Genomic DNA, 21113 nt, shown 5'->3' on the forward strand with positions numbered 1-21113 from the left:
TGACTGCCTTAATGTCTTTTAGCTGCACCTATCATTTAAAATGCTTATTTTTGCTCTCAGAAGAGTTTCAGAACAAGGAAAAAGAGCCAAATCTTGTATAGGCACGTGCTACCAAACCAAAATAAAATCAAAATCAGAATGCCACAATTGTAACCCAGGCATGCAGAACAAAGAAAATATTAAATTAGGCATGCAGAAAGAAACAAAAGTAAATTCACCAAAAAAGACATTCATCAGAGACAGAATGTAAATTCTGTAGTAACTGGAGTATTAAAGTTATAAGGACACTTGTTTTTATACAAGAAAGGACTTGCCAGAGAATTCAAAAAGTATTTTATCATCCAGGAGGAAGGCAAGTGATAGTGGCAGAAGACAGACAAAATCCCTAGGCAGAGAAGGGCAGGTCCCCAGTAAAACCCCACCTTCAAGCCAAAAACAGCCCAAAGCCTAAATACTAGGCTGCTGGTTCAGGATGAAGCCTGTGATCCAGAGTGAGAAGTTCTATTCCTGTTTGCTTGCTCTTTCCTGATTGCTTCTTTCTGAATAATGCTTTTTAACCAATTGAATGTTGCCTTTTTCAATGCTACCAATGGCTTGCACCACCCCGATTTTGTGCCTGTAAAAACCCCAGACTCAGCCACACTTTGAACTACTACACAACTTTGGGCAGGGGGCTGCCCAACTCAGGTCCCCCTCTTCACTGACAGCTGTTTCATCACTCAGTAAAACTCACCGTCTTGCTTACCAGCCAGCTGTCAGCATAACCTCATTCTTCTTAGATGTAGGACAAGAACTCGAGACTCTCCAAATGGCGAGTGTGAACAGAGCTGTAACCCTGTAGCACTCCCTTCCTGCTTGCCAAGCAATGGGAGAGGGAGCTGCTGGGTGCTACACACCCCCATGTGTCAGGCTGTGGACGGTGGGACTGAAAGAGCTGTTAACACACTGTAACATCCCCTTTGGGGCTCTGGGGTCGCTGATGTCTCCAAGTTTTTTGGACACTACTGTGTTCCCCTCATCCAGATGCCATGGTCCAAGTCAGAAACAGGCTGTGGCTTACCCCATCAAGCCACGGGCTGAGTGTGGATCCTATAGTGAGCAGGGGATCTCGGCTGGAGCACAGACCAAGCGCAGCATGTCAGGCCAAGTGAGCAGGATACTTCCTGTGGCAAGCCTGGAACTGAGTGAGGCCCTGGGCAGGGGTGTCACTGGTGGTGTAGGTCTCTGGTTGGTGAAGCGGCACCAAAAACATCCTGCCACATAAGGTTCTTTATTAAATTAGCCTTACAACTAAAATAAATCTCAAAGTTAAAAAAAAAGTCTCCACTAAAAATAGGGAGGCTCAGGCTGAAAGAAGACTAACCAGGGCAGAAGAGGTGAAATGTGGAAGCAAAGAGCTCAAAGAGTTCAAGCGAGTATTGCACATCAGTTCTAAGAATTGCTGATTCCTTCCCCGAGTGATTTGTTTCACATCCTTCTCTGGGCACCATTTATGTCAACCTAAATAACAAGAGAGAGAAGATTTTTAGAAGAAAATTGTGTTTATTCAGGAATAGGTTATTGCAATGGGAATATGCATGCCATAGTAAACTGTGCATTTTCAGGGAAGTAAAGGAAGACAAGATTTTAAAGAAAAAAATGAGGCTTATGTAAATGTTTTGAGTATAATTATCTTTGGTTAAAAGGAATCCATAGCAAGGATGGCACCAGCCCGGGGTTAGACAGGCATTTGTTGGGCATGTGTTCTCACAGAAGTAATTTTTTGTAAGGTTGTAATGGCATTTGTGCATGATTTTGGTTTTTGCAGTCTTTTGTGATAATTCTTGTAATCAAGCGTTTGTTCATGAGAGCCCTCTCTTTATAGTCTTCCAAGGTCTATGAGTCAGGGTTATTTATTATTATTGTTTTTTAACACAAATGACTCTATTTTAATTCTGACAGTTTTCATAGACTTTATTTGAATTCGTACAGCAATTAAGAATGATCGTTTTAGCTGCCACCTCCTCAGTCATTACTAGATATTTTTGTTATATTTTATTTAGATTGTGAAACCACCCTTTCTTCTCAATCCCATATTTAATGTCATCTTTTAGGCGCCAATCAATTGCTGAATTATGGTAGGCGTATTTTCCTCATACACAATTTTTTATCTCCACCTAGCGTTTTATTTAATATTAAAATTATCATATAATTTTTCTCCTTTAGTTTTTAGTGTGATCACTTACACTGACTCATTTTGAAAATTAAACTTTTCTTGCTTTCTTGTGACAAACCTCACTTGGTTTGGGTGAATTTTCTTTCCTATGAATTTTTGAATTTGCTTTCCTGGTATTTTTCTAAGCATTTTTTTTTCTCTTTTTCTTGATGGATATTGTCTCTCTCTCTCTCTCTCTCTCTCTCTCTCTCTCTCCTGTCCTTGTCAAATTGTTTGCCTGATAAAGCAAGTTAGGAAGTATTACTTCCTTTTAAATTTTCCAAAAAAAGTTCATAATTTGTATTATTTCTTCATTACATGTCTGGTAGAATAGACTAGTGAAGCTATTTGGTGCTGAATTTTTCCTTCAGGGAAGATTTTACGTTGTTTATAGTAAGTTGCTATCTCAAAGGATTTGCTGAATTCTTTGGCACAAAATGTAAATTTTTTGGCATAAAATTTTTCATAATATTCCCTTATCCTTTTATTGTCTTTAAGATTTGTGATAATGGCACCTCTGTTAACTTGATACTGGCAATTTGTATTTTTTTTCTTTCTTTTGGTTAAGCTGCCTGGATGTTGATAAATTTAATTAATCTTTTCAAACAACCACCTTTTGATTTGTTGGTTTTTCTCTCTAGTTTATCTATTTTCGGTTTTATTATTTTTCCCTGTTATCCTTATTTATTACCATTGTGTAACTTTAATCTCTTTTAAACTAGCCTCTTAAGATAGAAGCCTAAGACACTGATTTTAAAACTTTTTTCTTTTCTAATACAGAATTTTAAGATACAATTTTTTTCTCTACGTCCTACTTTAGTGACTTTTCCTCATTTTTGATATGTTGCATTTGTATTATCATTCAATGCAAAATCTAATTTCTGTTGTGATTTCTTCTTTGCCTTTGACTTTAGAAATGTGTTGCATATTTCTAAATATCTGAAGATTCTAGTATTGTTATCAAATTCTGATTTAATTTTATTGTTTCTTTGTATTTCAATACATTTTATATATATACTAGATATTGCAAAGTATACACTGGAGAGTTTTTTTAATTTCACCCTTGATATAGAATCCCTCCAGGAAATTATTGGCTAAATATTTGTAGAGGCAGCCAGTCAGGAGCATAACCTACTATTCATTACAGGCTCCCCTAAAAAAGATTTTTTTCTCCTCAGGTTTACTCAGCTCATCTATGCCCTCAGTTTTATTTTATTCTGGTACTCCTCACCTGACTTTATTAATCTAAGTCTCTTCTCTCATAATCCCAGGCTGGATCTATTGAAGCCCTTTCCTTTGACGTACAATTTCAGATAAAATTCAACAAGGAGTAAGTCTCTCTCTTTTTTTATATGGCTATATATGTGTGTGTGTTGTGTATGTGTGTATCCAGTCTTACAACTTATTTAACATTCCCTAAGTCATAGTCGATTATTTCTTTTCCATGCATGAATCGGGCACCGATGACTCCTAAAATTAGCAATAGTTTTTTCTTAATATTTTCTGCATGTTCTAAGCAGAATTTGTATTTCTCTAAAGCCAAATATAATTTCCCATCAACCAAATCCTCAACCACACTCTTCTCACAAATCCTGCTGAAACCTGGTTTACAAAATGCAGCTAGCTTTACGTGTGCTATTAGGTAGTAACCATACCTGAAAGTACTGCTTTCACTTTCTTAGTGAATGCTGGATGCCCACAAGAACTTCCTGAACAAAGTACTAGAGGGTTTTCTATAGTTAATTAAACTTTTCTAGAAATTCTGAAAAAGAATTATCTGGTTAGGATTGGAGCCATAAAAAGGAGAAGCATCAAATTTCCTTGTCATTATCACAGAGATGTGTTCAACCAAACCATTTTTAGATTTATTGAATAGTGTAGTTTTATGTATTCTTTGCTTGATATGATTATTTTTAGCATTTGTCTGATCACTTTAAATTAATGTAGTTTTTACTATACTTTTAAGTATTTTTAATCTCTCTTATACCCTTGAAATCTTTTCTGGAACAAGATAGCTATATAAATAAATACATTTACTTAACCTCTCTCAGCTTCAGTCACATTCCCTATGTAATAGGGAGAATAATTTCTATTTCATATGACTTTTATGAAGATTAAATGAGAAAACATATGTAAAAACATCTAGTAAAGTGTTCAGGCCATAGTAGTTACTTAATACATATCAGCTTTCTTCCCTGCCTCATTTAATTTTTTCTTTTAGTCATATATATGGGTTCTACTAATATTTCTACTCTCCATATTAGTAGACTAAATGATGCTAAGGAAATTTTTAACACCTAAAGTCTATGATTATAAACTAGTTTCATTTATTTAATTATTTTTTTCCTAAGCCCTTGAAAATACAATGTCACTTTTCTTTCTAAGAAGTTCTTTTACTTTACTCAGAAATACCTAATGGAAAATGCTTAGGGAAGCTGATTTTTATATAAATTTACAAATTTAATGTTTTATTCTTTTGCTGCCGTTTTCCAACCTGTCAAACACATCTGTTTTGCTTTTGCCTCAGTGGGTTCTCTGCAGGGGCCTACTTTTTGACATGATTATCCCAGCAATATCATTTTCAGCTTCTACTTTGGCAGCTACCTCCTGAAATGCTTTAAGATATTTTACAGATTTTTCTCTTAGTGACCCTTGAGAGACTAATTTTTTTTGGGGGGGGGGGCAAGATAAGAATCTTGAATTATCTTCTTGAGTATCTTTATAATCTCTATGTTCAGTCTCATTCTTAAATGAATAATGTATATTCCGTGGTTCCTGTCTGAAAGAAGGTACCAACTTCCATCTCCCTTCAGGAGAGAACTCTGAGCACTCAAAATTCTTGGAAGTTTAGCTGCTGATACCACTAAGCTCTAATGCATCAGCAAATGTCTTTTGGCCTTGGGGTGTCTTTTAGACAGTGATAAAATGTCAGTTTCCCTTTGAGTTTGAGAATTTCCACAAGAGAATGCAATCTCTCTCCCTTGAGACGTTTTCCTCCAGAAACCAAGAATTTCTGACTCACAGTTGTTTTACCACCTGCAAGTGTCACCTTTCCTATCAATTATTATCCCAGGTGACACATGACATCTCCCGCTTCAGAGCAACTTCACCACAGTTTCTCGTCCGTCAATATAATGCCATTCAGAGTGGCAGTCATTCACTTTGATAATCCTACCGAATTATAAGTTTCCTATAGCCGGTGACTTTTCTTTGAACCCAACCTTTCCCCTGTCAGAATCAACCACATTGTCTTCTATGTTCTTCAAGTATATCACACACACTTCTGTTGCTTTAAAATGGAAGTGATCTAATGCTTCTTTTTAGCTTCTGCCATAGTTAAAATTCTCATCATAACATAACTGGATATAATTACTTCCTAACTTTTTTCTTCTGCCTCCTAGCTCTCCCCTTCTCCAATTCATCCTCTCCACTGACACCAACCCACCATTTTAATACGTACAGCTAATATGTTATTTCTCTTAACAAATCCTTAAGTAGATCTTTTTTACTGTGTTACTTTATCCACATTGATAAAGGATTTGCTTCTCGTTGTGCCATAAAGTGTGTTTGCAATCTGGCTCTTATATACCCTTTGGACTTTATCTTCTGTCACTTACAAAAATGTGTCTATAGTTCAGTCATCCTTTAAAAGCATAACGCTCTTCTGCATTCTCCAGCTTTATTTATTGTGCTCCCGCTCCCTGGAGTGCCACATTGTTTGCAATCTCCCAATTCTACCTTTATGATCAGTTCAAATGCTGATCCTCGTAACATCTTATCCACATCCATCTTCCCTCTAATAAATTCCCTTTATCTGTTGATGTTGGATTTTTCTTCTTGGTCACTTTGTAAGCCGGGAACCCCTGGCCACAACACCCCACCAGGGCCTAAGTTGGTCACACTGGCAGGCCCCAGCTCACCTGTGTTATAGTTTGAACCTGCATTTGGCAGTTCCTAAGCTCTTATATTGCACCCAAGAAGAATGAGGATGCAGGGGACATTGAAGGATGAGGAGGGCAGAGAAGAACTTTACTGAGTGATGAAAACGGCTTTCAGCGGAGAGAGGATGTGGAGTTGGTTTCCCTACCCGAAGGCAGGAAAGTCACCCATGTGGTTGGGTTCTGGGGCCTTTTGTGAACTTAGAAAGGGGAGTGCATGCTGACTGGTATGTGAGTATGCAAAAAAAGTTTAAAGTGAAGACATCACTCAAAGGTAGGCATGACAAAAACCAATTAGGAAAGGGTAGGTATGTGTAAAATAGGTGAAGGATGAGGACACATCAGAGGAAAACACTCCAAACAGGAAGACAAGTTCTTTTTTTTTTTTTTTTTTATATAACGGAAAGAAGTTTAATTGACTCACAGTTCCACATGCCTGGGGAGGCCTCACAATCATGGCTGAAGGCAAGGAGGAGCAAGAGCACATCTTACATGGCAACAGGCAAGAGACAAGCCTGTCTGAGGATTTAACTTGTAGCTTGGCTTTCAGGCTTTAAACTGCCTTCAGCTTGGAGGTGGGGTTTCACTGGGGACCCATCCCTATCTGCCCAGACGTTTGGTTGCCTCCTGCCACCCTCACTGTGTTTCTGAAGCTCTTTTTACATTGTCTATTAACAAGTAGCACAACAACTTGCATTTATACTTCTCTCTAAATTAGAGAAAGTGACTTGAAATAACTTTTGAAAGATAGCATGTCTTTTTGTCACTAATGCATAGCACAAATTTGACTGCATAGCAAATATTTGCGGAATCAGAGACCATGCTGAAAAGAGACCATGCAATTAAAAAAAAAAAAAATGTAATGTATTAGCTTGCAAAGCTACAATGTATTTTAGAAACAGATTGAACACAGAGCAAATCGGGTATCTGGGAAGAAAATAAGGATGAAAAATAGAAGAAGCCTATGAAAGCAAAACCTGAAGAGAAGTACTGTGTGGGAACTTAGGAAGAATAAAACAAGGAACAAAATAAGGAAAAGTTTCAGTTTTGTATGGATGTGTCTAATGACGCCTGTGGCCTAAGATCTTAAGGCTTATTCTATCTCACTGTGTCTACTGCCTTAGGGAAAATTAAATTCATTTAGCCAGATAGGTGCTTTGCTGAGACTCTTCTGACAGTCTTAATTAATGTAAAATATATCAAGGACTCAATGAAGGTGTAGGTTTACTCTACTAGTATCATGTTTGAGTTGGCCAAGGGTCAGAACATTCAAACAGTATGCTACTTACATGAGTCTGCTCTACGAAAAAGGGCAAATCATGCAAAAAGTAGGGAAAAAATAATGTTAACAGATGTTACTGATGGCTTAAAAGAGGGCAGAGAAAAGAAGGCAGAAAGGAGCAAAATAGCACACATTGTGGTAGAAAAACTACCAAACATGGATTCAGAAGCTCTGGGTTATATCCTGACTTTGCCAGTATTTATTTAGGGCATCTTGGGCAAATACTTTAATCTCTTCAGTTATCATCAGTAAAACTAATATGTTGATACCAACTTAAAAGGTAGTTATAATTATTAAACTATGTTATGCATGTAAAAGTAATCTGCAAATGTTAGCATACTGTATCAATATAAATACTTTTTTTCACAACTCTGCCCACTATAAGTTTTCCTTTTTGAAATGTTGAAAAGAACACACTTTAAGTGTAAAATGATAAAAAATAAAAATACCGCTATCATTGTGGCTTTAGAAGTTTAAAAAGCAATTTTATTCACAATGTAAAATAAAATGAGTAAAGGCTTAGACTTTCCCTCTAGTTTAGGAATTACTTTAATTTCTCTTTGGTCTCATGCTTTCCCACAGGCAATTTAGAATGTCACATACACTTAGAGTAGACACGTTATACAGTGAAATTGTGCAAAACGTTTATGACAATCCTCATCTGAGACATAAACACTTCTTGTTTCCTGCTCGTGTTTTCAATAAAACCATATTATTTCAAGCAAAATTACTTAGAATATGACTAACCACATGCTCTGTGAGACACATATAGTGGAGGCACTTCCTTGAAAAAGAAAAGCATGAAAAAGAGAGAGAGAAAATGTGAGCCTCTTTATTTAACTGACTATCTTTGGGATAGAGCTAATTAAGTTACTATTGAGCTCAGCTTTACTAATTCTTATGATCTGTCTGAAGCTCTCTTTGCAACCAGGTCTTCCCACTCTCTTCTCTTTATTTCTATTTAAGATGTCCAAGATGCCTACTTTCTTTCCAATAATAACTTCCTTTCTTATTCAGTCTCTCAACTGCTCATTTTTCTTGTCTCCTCTTTTAAGAGAGAGAATCCACAAAGCAAGAAGTTGTTTGGCAACTCGTACTCAGGCCAGGAGAAATGTTTTTTAATCTTTCTTCTCAAATTAATGGAGCAATATCATAACCTTGACTATTTTTATCTCCTCTTGGTCCCCAATGTATAAGGAGGCTTGAAAAGATTCCTCACCTTTTGGACATGTTTATACCTATTCACGGAGGCATGCATTTCCTATTGTATCAACAAGAAAAATATACTCCTTCCTCTCCGGGTTTATATATATTACTCAAAAGTTTAACTTTTGAAATGTTTATTGTCGTTAAATTTATGTGCAACATGGGCATTTTTTAATGGCCAATAGCTGCAGGTGTCTGGTTTGGTAAATCACACATATTTACAAACAAGATTTTAAATTCCTTTTAGAGAGCGACCATGTTTTAGTCTTCTGGTTATCTCAAAGTTCCAAGAATGTATAATACAATTTTCGCCATTGCAAAAACATGCCAAAATGTAAAGACCATCGAAGCTAGGAAGAAACTGCATCAACTAACGAGCAAAATAACCAGTTAATATCATAATGGCAGGATCAAGTTCACACATAACAATATTAACCTTAAATGTAAATGGACTAAATGCTCCAATTAAAAGACATAGACTGGCAAACTGGATAAAGAGTCAAGACCCATCAGTCTGCTGTATTCAGGAGACCCATCTCACATGCAGAGACATACATAGGCTCAAAATAAAGGGATGGAGGAAGATTTACCAAGCAAATGGAGAACAAAAAAAAGCGGGGGTTGCAATACTAGTCTCTGATAAAACAGACTTTAAACCATCAAAGATCAAAAGAGACAAAGAAGGCCATTACATAATGGTAAAGGGATCAATTCAACAGGAAGAGCTAACTATCCTAAATATATATGCACCCAATACAGGAGCACCCAGATTCATCAAGCAAGTCCTTAGAGACTTACAAAGAGACTTAGACTCCCATACAATAATAATGGGAGACTTCAACACTCCACTGTCAACATTAGACAGATCAACGAGACAGAAAGTTAACAAGGATATCCAGGAATTGAACTCATCTCTGCAGCAAGCAGACCTAATAGACATCTATAGAACTCTCCACCCCAAATCAACAGAATATACATTCTTCTCAGCACCACATCGTACTTACTCCAAAATTGACCATGTAATTGGAAGTAAAGCACTCCTCAGCAAATGTACAAGAACAGAAATTATAACAAACTGTCTCTCAGACCACAGTGCAATCAAACTAGAACTCAGGACTAAGAAACTCAATCAAAACCGCTCAACTACATGGAAACTGAACAACCTGCTCCTGAATGACTACTGGGTACATAACGAAATGAAGGCAGAAATAAAGATGTTCTTTGAAACCAATGAGAACAAAGATACAACATACCAGAATCTCTGGGACACATTTAAAGCAGTGTGTAGAGGGAAATTTATAGCACTAAATGCCCACAAGAGAAAGCAGGAAAGATCTAAAATTGACACTCTAACATCGCAATTAAAAGAACTAGAGAAGCAAGAGCAAACACATTCGAAAGCTAGCAGAGGGCAAGAAATAACTAAGATCAGAGCAGAACTGAAGGAGATAGAGACACAAAAAACCCTCCAAAAAATCAATGAATCCAGGAGTTGGTTTTTTGAAAAGATCAACAAAATTGACAGGCCACTAGCAAGACTAATAAAGAAGAAAAGAGAGAAGAATCAAATCAATGCAATTAAAAATGATAAAGGGGATATCACCACTGACCCCACAGAAATACAAACTACCATCAGAGAATAATATAAACACCTCTATGCAAATAAACTGGAAAATCTAGAAGAAATGGATAATTTCCTGGACACTTACACTCTTCCAAGACTAAACCAGGAAGAAGTTGAATCCCTGAATAGACCAATAGCAGGCTCTGAAATTGAGGCAATAATTAATAGCCTACCAACCAAAAAAAGTCCAGGACCAGATGGATTCACAGCTGAATTCTACCAGAGGTACAAGGAGAAGTTGGTACCATTCCTTCTGAAACTATTCCAATCAATAGAAAAAGAGGGAATCCTCCCTAACTCATTTTACGAGGCCAACATCATCCTGATACCAAAGCCTGGCAGAGACACAACAAAAAAAGAGAATTTTAGACCAATATCCCTGATGAACATCGATGCAAAAATCCTCAATAAAATACTGGCAAACCGGATTCAGCAACACATCAAAAAGCTTATCCACCATGATCAAGTGGGCTTCATCCCTGGGATGCAAGGCTGGTTCAACATTCGCAAATCAATAAACATAATCCAGCATATAAACAGAACCAAAGACAAGAACCACATGATTATCTCAATAGATGCAGAAAAGGTTTTTGACAAAATTCAACAGCCCTTCATGCTAAAAATGCTCAATAAATTCGGTATTGATGGAACGTACCTCAAAATAATAAGAGCTATTTATGACAAACCCACAGCCAATATCATACTGCATGGGCAAAAACTGGAAAAATTCCCTTTGAAAACTGGCACAAGACAGGGATGCCCTCTCTCACCACTCCTATTCAACATAGTGTTGGAAGTTCTGGCTAGGGCAATCAGGCAAGAGAAAGAAATCAAGGGTATTCAGTTAGGAAAAGAAGAAGTCAAATTGTCCCTCTTTGCAGATGACATGATTGTATATTTAGAAAACCCCATTGTCTCAGCCCAAAATCTCCTTAAGCTGATAAGCAACTTCAGCAAAGTCTCAGGATACAAAATTAATGTGCAAAAATCAGAAGCATTCTTATACACCAGTAACAGACAAACAGAGAACCAAATCATGAATGAACTTCCATTCACAATTGTTTCAAAGAGAATAAAATACCTAGGAATCCAACTTACAAGGGATGTAAAGGACCTCTTCAAGGAGAACTACAAACCACTGCTCAGTGAAATAAAAGAGGACACAAACAAATGGAAGAACATACCATGCTCATGGATAGGAAGAATCAATATCGTGAAAATGGCCATACTGCCCAAGGTAATTTATAGATTCAATGCCATCCCCATCAAGCTACCAATGAGTTTCTTCACAGAATTGGAAAAAACTGCTTTAAAGTTCATATGGAACCAAAAAAGAGCCCGCATCTCCAAGACAATCCTAAGTCAAAAGAAAAAAGCTGGAGGCATCACGCTACCTGACTTCAAACTATACTACAAAGCTACAGTAACCAAAACAGCATGGTACTGGTACCAAAACAGAGATACCAGGAACAGAACAGAGTCCTCAGAAATAATACCACACATCTACAGCCATCTGATCTTTGACAAACCTGAGAGAAACAAGAAATGGGGAAAGGATTCCCTACTTAATAAATGGTGCTGGGAAAATTGGCTAGCCATAAGTAGAAAGCTGAAACTGGATCCTTTCCTTACTCCTTATACGAAAATTAATTCAAGATGGATTAGAGACTTAAATGTTAGACCTAATACCATAAAAATCCTAGAGGAAAACCTAGGTAGTACCATTGAGGACATAGGCATGGGCAAAGACTTCATGTCTAAAACACCAAAAGCAACGGCAGCAAAAGCCAAAATTGACAAATGGGATCTAATTAAACTAAAGAGCTTCTGCACAGCAAAAGAAACTACCATCAGAGTGAACAGGCAACCTACAGAATGGGAGAAAATTTTTGCAATCTACTCATCTGACAAAGGGCTAATATCCAGAACCTACAAAGAACTCAAACAAATTTACAAGAAAAAAACAAACAACCCCATCAAAAAGTGGGCAAAGGATATGAACAGACATTTCTCAAAAGAAGACATTCATACAGCCAACAGACACGTGAAAAAATGCTCATCATCACTGGCCATCAGAGAAATGCAAATCAAAACCACAATGAGATACCATGTCACACCAGTTAGAATGGCGATCATTAAAAAGTCAGGAAACAACAGGTGCTGGAGAGGATGTGGAGAAATAGGAACACTTTTACACTGTTGGTGGGATTGTAAACTAGTTCAACCATTATGGAAAACAGTATGGCGATTCCTCAAGGATCTAGAACTAGATGTACCATATGACCCAGCCATCCCATTACTGGGTATATACCCAAAGGATTATAAATTATGCTGCTATAAAGACACATGCACACATATGTTTATTGCGGCACTATTCACAATAGCAAAGACTTGGAATCAACCCAAATGTCCATCAGTGACAGATTGGATTAAGAAAATGTGGCACATCTACACCATGGAATACTATGCAGCCATCAAAAAGGATGAGTTTGTGTCCTTTGTAGGGACATGGATGCAGCTGGAAACCATCATTCTTAGCAAACTATCACAAGAACAGAAAACCAAACACCGCATGTTCTCACTCATAGGTGGGAACTGAACAATGAGATCACTTGGACTCGGGAAGGGGAACATCACACACCGGGGCCTATCATGGGGAGGGGGGAGGGGGGAGGGATTGCATTGGGAGTTATACCTGATGTAAATGACGAGTTGATGGGTACTGACGAGTTGATGGGTGCAGCACACCAACATGGCACAAGTATACATATGTAACAAACCTGCACGTTATGCACATGTACCCTACAACTTAAAGTATAATAATAATAAATAAATTAAAATAAATAAATAAATAAATAAATAAATACAATTTTCATAAATATACATCCAGTTGAATTAAATTTAACATATCTTCTAACTTGAGACAAATATGTGACTCATAGAAATGGTATCTACTTTTGGAGAGAGTGTGCCATGGTCTGAAGAAACAGCAAAGACATCAGCCTATTACCATCCTGTTTAAACTATGATTGATAGGTGGCTCTCAAGATCATAGACCAATAGAGTAACGTAAGTGTGGCAAACAGGTCAATATGCATTTCTACTCACCTTCATCTTTTTCTGTCTAATTTGGGATTTTGATAGAAGCAAAAGCAGAAACATCACAATAGTTACATGTGTTTATCTTATGGAATTTTGTGACTTACTGCTATACAATAAAAAATGTGTCAAGACAGCCAAGTCTCTGCCATCTCTATTATATTCTCAATATAACTGAAAGTAATACTTAGCTTTACAATAACACCTTAAGTTTTTTGCTTTTGTTTTTGCTTTCTTCTTTATTATTTTATTTTTATTGTCTAACTTACCACACACTATTTTTATTTTTATTGTCTAACTTATCACACACAAAGTGACAATCTTTTGGGAAGAGTATCATGCTGATTCTCGCTTTGGTGCCATTTGGGTCTGTGCCATTTATATACATTTCAGCCAGTAACACATTATGCAGTTAACATCACGTCAATACACAGCCCATACAAATGAGATGGAGTTATGTAATATTGCTTGAAAGTTTTAAGCAGATGGCCAGATACTGTGACAAACACTTTTTAGTTGAAAACAAAAAGAAAAAAAATCCTATTTGAGTAAATGATGTGTGTTGCACAGCCAGATTTCAGTGTGATTTTACCAAGGTCTAGCTAGAGGAAGGATGTGCAACTACATGAATTATACTTACTGAGCATTCCAACCCTTTATGCCTCGTTGCAAATCCCCAGTCCCTTCACACCACAGCTGGTGCTTGTTTCCACCACTGAGTTTTAAATAATTCAGTGAAATTTTTGAGAAGTAGAGAATGTTTTGCATAATTTTGAAGCTTGATTACTATTTGCACCAAATGTTGCTTATCAGCCAGATTGCCTCAATGGGACTAGTGAAGATTTCCTTTGAATTGAGATTCAAAACATATTTATTTTACTAAGTGCTTGAAAAGAGGAGAATCATGAAAATACCATTTCACGTTTACTGTTGTAAAATTATGAAGGTAGATCACAAAACAGTGTGCTTTTTCCTAAAACATTAAAAAGAAATAACATTTATTTTTGCAGCTATATTAAAATTTACCATTTCTTTTTTAAATAGTACTGTTTGTTCATTGTTGGGACTCTTTCTTTGTCTTTCTCTATTCCACCCCAAGAATGATTATTAATATTAAAGAGTCCATTATGATACCAAAAGTGGTAAACATCACATTTGAATTCTGTTTGTATAAATTTTTATTTGTAGTTTAACAGAACCTACTTCTTTAAAGAACATGAAAGGCAATTAGACCACAAGACTCATCAGAGATATAGAGGAGCACTTGGATTAGATCAGATTATATCCAATATAAAAATGATTATATTTTGGAGTATACTGACTAAGAAGTAGCTCTGGTCCAGAAATAAAGGAAAAGAAAGTGAATCGAAGACATATGAAAGTTAGTTGAGAAAAGAAATATCTCTAAACATCTTCCTTCATTGACTTAGGATGAACTAACTAAATGTCTCATACACAGAGTCCCAGAAGACTGAGTATGAATTTGAGGATGCTGCAAAAGAAGTTCCCAGACTCAATTGGTTCTACTCACAAGCATTATCAAGGAGGGAGAGTACATGTCCAGTTCTGAGGAACTCTGAACAAATGGCTACCCTCATAGTGAAACCGACCCAATTGTTCTATTGAACTGATGTTTACAATCTTTTAAAACAAACACAGAAATTGACCCTCCTGGTCTTAAAGCTTTAAACTGATATTTGTCTTATGTGAGTACCTTCCTCAGGAAACTGGCCCTCAGGCCTCCCAGATAGTATCAAGGGACTGAAACTCAGCAGATCACAACATCCAGACAAGGAGAAGCCAGACCCCTTATCCCTCATGATTTACTTATTTCTTCCGATTTCCTGTTTTCCTGCATGTAGTTACATTCCTTCCCCACTATATAAATCCCAATTTTGGTTGGTCAGGAAGATGGATTTGAGACTGATCTCCTATCTCATAGCGGGCAGCAACTGATTATTGCCTTCTTCCCTGGCAATACTCGTTGTCTCAGTGATTGTGTTTCTGTGTGGTGAGCAGCAGACCTAGACCAAATATCTGGTGTTTTGGTAACAGATTTTGGTTCCTTGACTGGGAACATGTTGCTTGTAGCTTGGCTGCTGTGGGACAGGAGATTCAAAAGCCCTCTTAAGCAGCTACCTAACCCTTTTTTGGCTGGAGGTGGGTTTTGGTCTCTTTCTCGTCCTGCCATTCCCATCCCCAACTACGTTCCTGATTGCCTAGCAAGAACAGTCTTTGGAATTTGTCATCTGTATCTGATCCAGTGAATGCCACTTGTGGGTACCAGACAGTAGGATCTGCTTCTCTCCATATGGGAAATTCTAAAGAAATTTCCATTTGCAGGTTGAACAAGCCCCCCAATTGAGATAGGAAAGCACCCCAACTGTTTCAGTTTGGACCCTCTTGGGGCTTGTTGGTTACTGCAGCAGTTGGATTGTGTTTTGGTGATTGTTTATGTGTCAATATAGTCAAGGGAACTCAGAATTTGATAAACTGATATTTTATAATACTGTTTGGCTTCGTATTCTTTGCAAGCTGGAGAAGTATGACCTCTCCATGGGTCTCATTTTGCTGCCAAATGAGAAAGTGGATAGAATTTTGTCTCTTCTGTCTTTTATGCTGCTCTTCAAAACAGGGTGGGGCCTGATTAACACAAGATGCTCTTCTGTGGTGTTGTTTGGCCCCAGTGTTCTTTGGAGTCTTGGGAAGTTTGGCCTTTAAAAATCAAACTGCCATGGAAACTGCTTCACCCAAAAATTTGGTTCACAGCTTTCTTTGGATTACCTATGGAGGCAAAGTTTAGCCATGTGAGCATGTTCATCGACTGGTGAGTTTGTATTGTTATCTCATGGCTAAGGTTCCAAAGTAAAAGCTATTGGATCTTTGTGGGTGTATACATATTTAGATGTATTTTTGTTTATGTACATTTATTATATGTTGTGACTACCAAACTAACTTATAAATAAAAAAGCAATCACAAATTCAGTAAATAAGTCCAGGCAATTTTCAAGACTTTAAAATTGTTGATAAGATAAAAATAGTTTTCAGAATCATCAGTATACATACATAGTTTTAGATTTGTCTCTGCTAGATATTTTGAAGTGTGAGGGTTTGGCATAGAAGGTTATAAAACTGTAAACCCAGCCAAATCAAAATGACCTTTGTGTGACTTTTTTTTTTTGATAAGTAAGACTAATTTAATGTTGTTGGCTTAATGAAACAGCAGAATCTTTTGTGTTATTGGTGAAAATACCCAGGTAGTTAAATTTCAGGTTCTTACTTAGGTGAACATCTGATACTCACTGGTTATAAAATGGCTAACAAGGAAATGATGACCAGCTTTGTCTAATATGTCAGTTCTCTTATGTAATCTAGATAAGCTGCTAAATACGAATGATATGTAAATGGAATAAATGCAATTTAAATTTTTTAAATTATTTTTGATGCTCCTTGGATATCTGGGTCATTTTCAAAATTGTGGAATGCTCTTATATATACAATGCTAATATCTGATGGATCAGGATTTCTTGCTTCCTACATTTTTATGGAAAATTTAAGGTTACTAAGAATAAGAATTGTAGATAATGTGTAATTTTATGTGTAAAATGTGCCAAAAAGATGTGTTCTTATTGAGAAAAAGACAAATTTTGTCTACTTCAAAAGTTATCTAAATATTAAATTATGGACTTGGAAAAGTCATTTATGAAATAAGGTAAAAAGGAACCAGTAAGTAGGGGAAAGAGATGTGAAGAAAGTGATAAATATGCAGATGTATTTTTTGTAAAGATTATTTAAAAAGGAGAATAATTGTGTATGAGAAACTTGTATGGTAAATATTTGTCCTAAAGTAAAATGACTGATTATTTAAAATAAAGAGAAAATTTAGGACCAAACAGAAAGTCCAAGCATGTTATAGATGGTGTGTGTAAGGCATACGTACTTTTTCTTTTCTGTTTTTCTGTGTGTCTATCTTCATGCACATACAGAGAAAATAGAAAATTGCAAACGTTTAAATAGTAAAATATCCTTTAAAAGCTGACAGAAAATTAAAAAAATTTGCTAATTACCATTGTTCAAAGTTAAAACACTTAGTCTTGATAAAAGTAAAATAAATACTGTAAAGAAATAAACTGGCAATTTGGCAATTCTAATACAGTTAATCATGAAGTCAGATTTAACATGGATACAAATTTCACGTAAGTGCTTGCATTGCTTTGTTTCACACTCTCTCTGCTATTTCACATAGATAGTACTAGCAGTGAAGTACTTACTGATCAGATGTTTGAAGTGAATTTCATAATTGCACAAAATGTATAGTGGTGTTGGTGGGCTTAAGGATATTAATTTGTATACCAGGAACAAAATATTCACCTTGTGCTTTTTTAAAGGCTCTGGGTAGTAGTGTAGCCTCCAAGGTAAAGTCACTAGGAGAAAATTTTGGGGTTCGTTTCCTGTTTGTGCTTCTAATTTTCATTTGTTTACTGTTTGTTCTTCTTTAAATTTTACATATACATATATAAATTTTACATATACATCTATATGTATATTATTATATGTGTATATATGTATATGTAAACTTTACATATATATATAAAACCATTAATGTTTTTTACTGTCTAATGGAATGCTTGTATTTGGTTCTATGAATAGTCATTTTGTTTCCTATGCATTACAGATAATTATTTGTTCTATTTATGTAAAATCTTTAAGCTACCTTTTAAGCCTCCAAAAATGATAGAGTATACCAGTCATTTAAAATTGGATTGATATTACTTAGCTCTCATAATTAAGAGAACTATACGAGCTTTGAGATTTCTGGCCAAAAAATTAAACACTTATTTTTACAAATTTTAAGCAGAGATGGTACATTATTTATTTTGCTATTCTGAAATGTAAATGAGAGTAGAAATGTTTAAATGGTGTTTATTTCCAAGGTAATTCAATTCAATTGAAATTTAATTGGGAAAAAATCTTCTTAGGTAATGAGAAAAACTGTGGTATGGGCATAAAGTTCTAATATACCCATGAAAGTTTAAAGGAAAGGATCTTTTCCTTTAGGTAATGAGGAAAAACATGATATGGCTACAAGGTTCTGATGTTCAGGAACGATTGACCTTATTCTTAAGAAAATAACATAATTTATATTTTATATATATATTTATATGTATATTATAGTAAGGGAGGATACCACTCCTCATATTGTCTTATGCCCAATTTCTGCCTCCAAAGAAGAAGTAAAAACTAGAAGGCAGAAATGAAATCCACAGGCAGACAGCCCAGCACCACACCCTGGGCCTGGTAGTTAAAGATCAATCCCTGACCTAACTGGTTCTGTTATCTACAGATTACAGACATTGTATAGGAATGCACTGTGAAAATCCCTATCTTGTTTTGTTCTGATCTAATTACCGGTGCATGCAGCCCCCAGCCACGTACCCCCTGCTTTCTCAATCAATCACGACCCTCTCACGTGCACCCCCTTAGAGTTGTGAGCCCTTAAAAGGGACAGGAATTGCTCACTCGGGGAGCTCGGCTCTTGAGACAGGAGTCTTGCTGATGCCCCCGGCCGAATAAACCCCTTCCTTCTCTAACTAGGTGTCTGAGGAGTTTTGTCTGCCACTCGTCCTGCTACAATATTATAATATAAAATAATATAATTTATATTATGATATATAGTTATAATAATAACTGGAATTTCTTTCAAACTACTTTAGTTGTGTCTACCATTATTAAAATTAAGTGACATTCACTTGGATCAAATCATAATTTAAAAAGTGAGACTTACTAATGATTTTTATCCTCAGTCTTTTATCACAGATGGGCCTTCATGTGTGCACTTATGTAAACAAAATATGTACAAGTGTTGCACTGGTTTGAAACTTCTAGTGGTAAAAATAAACTAAGAAGTTTTCAATACAGTATCTGGAAACCAATCATGGAATTGTGGGATAATGCTCTTTTAAGTAGCTGTAAAGAAAGTATTGGGTGCTTTTTCTTACTCTGTTTCCATTTTGTTGTGTAGTATTTAAGCAAAAGTAGGCTATTTATCCTCATACTGAATTTCCAGAACGGGTATTTGCATTTACCATTTTTTATGAAAAGAAAATTTAATTGTCTTACTTTAATAGAATGGGAGTGGTGGGTCATGCCTATAGTCCCAGCACTTTGAGTGACTGAGGCGGGTGGATTGCTTGAGTTCAAGGAGTTCAACATGGCAAAACTCTATCTCTACAAAAATTACAAAAATTAGCTGTGTGTGGTAATGCACACCTATAGTCCCAGCTACTCCAGAGTATGGGGTGCGAGGATAGCTTTAGCCCATGAGGAAGAGATTGCAGTGAGTGTAGATTGTGCCACTGTATTCCCGCCTGGGCTATAGAGCCAGACCCTATCTAAAGTAATGATAATAATAATTAATAATAATAATAATGACAGAGTTTGGTATATAACCCATCATAGTTTTGATGCTTTTGGTCACTGTTCTGTCACAGAATGCTAGCAATTGGACATATGTAAGAAGTAACCTAACCACTTTAGTGCAGCGTTTTGAAGTGTGCAGGCAGGAACTACTTGACACCAAATGACAGTGTTTTAATTCGCGATGTGTTAGACAGAATAATAGGACTTTCTGCAGTGTAAATGTCTAATCCTTATGCTGTTAAGTTATAGGACTTCACTCCTGGGTCTGAAAAAGGCAAAGACTCCAGAAAAATCTTGAATATTGACATTCCAAGCCTCATTTGCAGACTCAGGAGAAGGTGACAATCAAAATGCACTGTTTTCATGAGACACAGGGCCAGAAATTAAGATCATTTAATCCCTCTAGGCTCATAGAAGGGTATGTGAGATTGTAAGGGTCGATTCTGAGGGACAAAATTAATTATGCAAGTTATTTTGTGGTGGTTGTTTGCCATCTTACGTAGACCTTAAAAACAGCTCACCATTCAATACCAGTGCTAAAGACACAATTCTGCTTCGGGGCCTGGGGAGCTAGGCCTCCCAGGCCAGAGGGAGGCCTCTTCAATGGCAGGGGAAATTCCTCTGAATCACAAGCAATTCTGTAACCTTAGGGGCTTTTAGTTTTGGGCTTTATGTTACTTAAAAAGGTTTTAAGGGTTCAAGAATGTCTGTCCACCTGCATTCATGTCTGGTCTAGAATGTTTAATTGGCTATAAGTCTTTTGATTTAAGTTCCTTTGCTGCAGTGTCCCACCAAAAGACAGGATGGACCTGCAACAAGTACCCATACCAACCCAGAAATGGTATGGGGCAAAATACAATCCTAAGCCCTCTACCAGTTGAACACACCCACTTGTGGCCAAGGGACCCCAGTTGCCAAAAGACAAATCTTACCTGGGAAAAGGTCTTGTCCCATTCCCTGCTGAGGATACAGGTAGCCTTCAGAAGTGGGTTGGCTTTAGCCCATTTAAAATGTTGTACAGAAGACCATTTCTCTAAATCCCTAAACTCCCTGACACTTGAGGACCTTTTTCTTCCCTTGAAACACAAGCTAGATCATACATAAAAAATTAGGAAATATAACTATTGTCTCCGAGTTTGCTTCCAACAGGCTCCAGTTTCCTACCAATGTGCCGCTTCACTCTTTGAAACCAGGGGACCAAGTCTTGCTGTAGTCCTAGATATCCCACCAGGCTGAAGACCAACTGCATCCACAAGAGGTCAGCTCTGTTAAAAGTGCTGCTGGCCACCCACTCATCTGTCAAGTTAGCTGATGTTGGGCTGTGGATTAATCACACTTGGGTAAAACCAG

General features: G+C 36.7%; 1 long non-coding RNA gene across 7 annotated transcripts in view; it reads right to left on the minus strand.

Moving 5' to 3' along the window:
• Nucleotides 1–21113, minus strand: part of LOC105477415 (uncharacterized) — a 186558-nt gene that overhangs the window by 9605 nt on the left and 155840 nt on the right. For 5 of the 7 annotated variants that reach the window (XR_011620419.1, XR_011620421.1, XR_011620420.1 and 2 more), the window contains one exon: nt 1364–1500. The exons of 1 other annotated variant lie outside the window; for it this stretch is intronic. This is a non-coding gene — a long non-coding RNA (uncharacterized lncRNA). Of the gene's footprint in view, nt 1–733; nt 1254–1363; nt 1501–21113 lie in introns of all 7 variants that reach the window. One more of the 7 variants, XR_011620422.1, reaches the window with a different exon arrangement.

This window comes from Macaca nemestrina, chromosome 2 (assembly GCF_043159975.1).
Source record: "Macaca nemestrina isolate mMacNem1 chromosome 2, mMacNem.hap1, whole genome shotgun sequence".
NCBI classification, from domain to species: Eukaryota; Metazoa; Chordata; class Mammalia; order Primates; family Cercopithecidae; genus Macaca; species Macaca nemestrina.